Below are 4695 nucleotides of genomic sequence, written 5' to 3' on the forward strand. Positions count from 1 at the left end.
ATTTATTTTTTTTTTTAATTTTTTTTTTAATTTTTATTTATTTATGATAGTCACAGAGAGAGAGAGAGAGAGAGAGGCAGAGACACAGGCAGAGGGAGAAGCAGGCTCCATGCACCGGGAGCCCGACGTGGGATTCGATCCCGGGTCTCCAGGATCGCGCCCTGGGCCAAAGGCAGGCGCCAAACCGCTGCGCCACCCAGGGATCCCTTCTGCCCACTTTTTAATTGGATTTTTGTTTTTTGGTGTTAAATTGTATAAGTTCTTTATATATTTTGTATATTAATCCCTTATAAGATATATGCAAATATCATCACCTATTCAATAGGTTGTCTTTTAGTTTTTTTGCTATTTCCCTTGCTGTGCAGTAGCTTTTTATTTTTGATGTCGTCCCAATAGTTTATTTTTGCTTTTGTTTTCTTTGTCTCAGGATACACATCTAAAAAAATATTGCTACAGCTGATGCCAGAGAAATCAGTGCCTGTGCTTTCTTCTAGGATCATTTAAGTCTTGAATCCATTTTGAGTTTATTTTTTGTATGGTATAAGAATGTAATTATTATGTTACTATTGATTACTTCTTTTATGTTTGTTATTAGTTGCTTTGTGTATTTGGATGCTCTCATATTGGATGCATTAATATTTACAATTATTATATCTTCTTGTTGGATTGTCTCCTTTATGAATGATTATATAGCATCCTTCTTTGTCTCTTGTGGTAGTCTATTGTAAGGTCTATTTTGCCTAATATAAGTATTGCTACATGGGCTTTCTTTTCATTTCTGTTGATATGATAAATGCTTTTCCTTCTTTGCTTTCAGTCTGCATGTGTCTTTAGGTCTGAAATTAATCTCTTCTAAGTAGCATATAGGTAAGTCTTGCTTTCTTACCCATTCCATTACCCTATGTCTTTTGAATGGAGCATTTGGTCAATTTACATTTTTTTAAAATCACTTTTTTAAAGATTTTTATTTATTTATTCATAGAGGTGCAGAGAGAGAGAGAGGCAGAGACACAGGCAGAGGGAGAAGCAGGCTCCATGCAGAGAGCCTGACGTGGGACTCGATCCAGGGTCTTTAGGATCACGCCCTGGGCTGCAGGTGGCGCTAAACCGCTGCACCACCAGGGCTGCCCGGTCCATTTACATTTAAAGTAATTATTGATAGATATGTACTTAATATCATTTTGTTACTTGTTTTATGGTTGTTTTGTAGTTTTTCTCTGTTTCATTCTTTTCTTAATCTTTCTCTCATGGTTTACTGGCTTTCTTTAGTGATACACTTAGATTCTTTTCTCTTTATTTTTTGCATATCCACTTCTGGTTTTTGATTTGTGGTTACCATTAGGTTCAAATATAACATTTTATAAATATAGAAGTTTATATGAAGTTGATGGCTGCTTAAGTTTGAACCCATTATTTGCTCTTCTCTCCATGTTTTAGGTATATACTCTCACTACTTTACAACCTTTTATTTTGTGAATCCTTTGACTGGTTTTTATAGATATACTTAATTTCACTGCTTTTGTGCTTCCTGCTTTTCTTACTCCTTCCAATGACCTTTACTTTCCACTCAAAAAGTCCCCATGAACATTTCTTGTAGGGCTGGTTTAGTGATCATAAGTTCCTTTAACTTTTGTTTGTAACTTCTGTTTGTCTTGGAAAACCTTCATCTCTTCTTGTGTACTGAATGATACTCTTGCTAGATAGAGTGTTCTTAGTTGCAGGGTTTTTTTCTTTTAGCACTTTGAATATATCATGCAACTCCTTCCTGGCCTGCAAAGTGTTTGCTGAAAAATCAGCTGATAACCTTAAGGGATTTCCCTTGTATGTAACTGTTTTCTTTCTCTGACTGTCTTTTTTTTTCTCTCTCTGACTGCTTTTAAAATGATATCTTTATCACTATTTTTTGGCATTTTAATTACTATGTGTCTTAGTGTGGACTTCCTTGGGTTGGTTTTTCAAGGAGCTCTCTGTGACTCCTATATTTCTGTTTCCTTCCCCAGATTCCGGAATTTTTCAGCTATTATTTCTTCAGTTAAATTTTCTGCCCCCTTTTCTCTCTCTTCTTCTTCTGGGATTCCTATAATGCAAATTATATTATGCTTTATGTGTCACTGAGTTTCCTAAGTCTATTTTCATTTTTTATTATTACTTTCTCACTCTTGTTCAGTTTGATTGTTTTCCATTAGTCTGTCCTCTAGGTTATTGATCTGTTCTTCTGCTTCCTCCAGTTTATTATTTATTCCATTTTCTGTATTTTTAATTTTAGTTATTGAGTTGTTCATCTCTGATTGGTTCTTTTTTATGGTTTCTGTCTCTGTTGAGTGTCTCACTGAAGTCCTCCACTCTTTTCTCAAGTCCAATGAATATCTTTATGACCATTACTTTAAATTCTCTATTACATGTAACACTTATCTCTGCTTCATTTAGCTCTTTTGCTGTGATTTTGTCTTTTCTTTCATTTGGGACATATTATTCTGTCTTTTCATTTTGTCTAACTCTCTCTCTGTGTCTGTTTCTATGTGTTAGGAATGTCATCTACCTTTCCTGCTTTTGAAAGTAGTGGTCTTACAAGGCAGAGTCCTATAGTTCCTAGCATTGTAATTTCCCATGTTCACCAGAGCCTGGCACTTCAGGGATGTCTCATATGTATGTTGCCTGTCCCCTACTGTTGTGGCTGAGTTGTTTTTTCTCCAGTCATCTTCAATGATTCTCTTTGCCTGTTGTGGGCAGGGTTTGGTTCCTGTGTTGCTGGTGGACCAATCTAGGGCTTCTTTGGGTTTTAGTCAAATCAGGCATCTGCCAGATATACAGTAGCACCAAACTGGGATGTTTTCGTTATGGCATCCTTTGAGAATCTCTCATTGGTAGGTGGGGCCTAAAGTCAGACTAGATGTCTATCCACAGCCCACTTCTGAAGCCACAGTCAGGATGGTGTGTGTGGCTATATTCCCATCTCCTCAGGACAGGAGTCACTTTGGAGTGGTGCTGACCACTGTTGGGGCTGCCTGATACTGCCAGGCTTATGGCACCACTTTGGATGGACTCTGGCCAAGGGTATATTAGATGGGGCAGGTCCACAGGATAATGGGAAGGTACACAATGTTAGCAAGATGTTTGTAGGTCTTCTGTGGAAGGAGACCCGGAGCCAAGGCATAGCTGGAGGGGACATGTATGCAGGAGAATACAAGGACTTGGTGAATTGTTAGCAAGTTAAGTGGAGAGTGTTGACACTGTGCTGGTTCGTGCAGGTGCCTGTGTCTAGGCTGCAGGGCTGGGGAGGGAAATGAAGCTCCCGGCTCCTTCATTCCTAGAGAAGTCTCTCAAAGACCCTTGTCCCCACCCCCAGCACATGCTGTGAGATTAATAAATAAATCTTTCCATACAACTCAAACATTTTTCAATGCATCTATGCCATATCTCAGTGTGGTTGTTTGTTGTACTATCTCTTTAAGGGTGGAGACTCAGCTTCCTCTCCCCTTCCCAGCTCTCTCAGAGATGAGCCCCCTGATTTTTAAAGTTTCAGATGTTAAAGCCCAACTAATTGTAAGGACTTGTAAAATTAGGCCTCTCTGGTTTTCAAAGACAAATATGGAGATTTGTCTTCCCTCTGTGGGTTCCCTGTACCTGAGATACTTGTATGAGTCTATTTCTCTCCCTTTTCCACACCTTCGATATTTCTCCCTCCAGTGGACAGTCCTGTGTGTCCATTTAGCTCCCAATCATGTATTTGCCTTTTTTTACCCTCTTCAGTGTGGCCTCTTCTCTACATTTAGCTGTGGAGTGTTTGTTCCACCAGTATCCAGGTTGTTTTCTGGGTTATTTACATTGACATGGGTGTTATGTAGTTGTGTCTGTGGGAGGAGGTGAGGTTAGGATCTTCCTACTCCACCATCTTCTCCCTGATCTTTCATGCTTTTATCTGCTCTATAATAGGTGACTTCCTCCCTGGTATCTTCTAATTCACTAATTCTCCCTCTGTGTCCAATGTGAATTTATCTTGTGTTGAGATTTTTCCATTTCAATTATCATTTTTTACTTACAGGATTTCCTGTTGTTTCATTTTTATAAACTTCTCTTCTTGATTTATTTCTCACTCTGTTGTGTCATAACATAGTATTCTTTAGGAGATATTCTTCCTTCCTTCCTTTATTTTTGGAAGATTCTGAGTACTTTAGAGTCCTCTTTAGATTGCTGTATTATTTTCATTTGATTGGGACGAGTTCATCTCCCAATTGTTGGTTTCATTTTCTCTTTTTCTTAGCATTACCTTTTCATGCCTTGGGAATTTCAGTTTGGAGTCTTATTTTGAGAGTTTATTCTTTCTCTCTTTTATCCCTCTTCCTGTATCCCTTCCTATCTAGCAGTTTTGTGGCTGCTTCCATGTAGCCTCATAATGCTCTTAGTATGCAACTAGATCTGATATTGCATGTCCTGGATCAGATTCTATCCTGCCCTTGGTCCTAGGCAGAAGTCTGAGTTTGCCTCCTCTCACCTTGATGTAAACCAGAGCCCCCCCAAAATAATCATATAAATGTTCATTAGCCTCTTTTTTGTGTATGGCAGCCCCATCACCACAGACTTTGGTCCCTCAGTTGGAATGGGGCCCTTTTGTTTATGTTACTCTGCAATAGCTGAAATCCCTGGCTGTCCATACTTATTTCTGTGGGTCCAGAAATGGGCAGGCCCCAATTTTCA

The sequence above is a fragment of the Canis lupus genome, chromosome 27, assembly GCF_003254725.2.
Source record: "Canis lupus dingo isolate Sandy chromosome 27, ASM325472v2, whole genome shotgun sequence".
Lineage (NCBI taxonomy): Eukaryota > Metazoa > Chordata > Mammalia > Carnivora > Canidae > Canis > Canis lupus.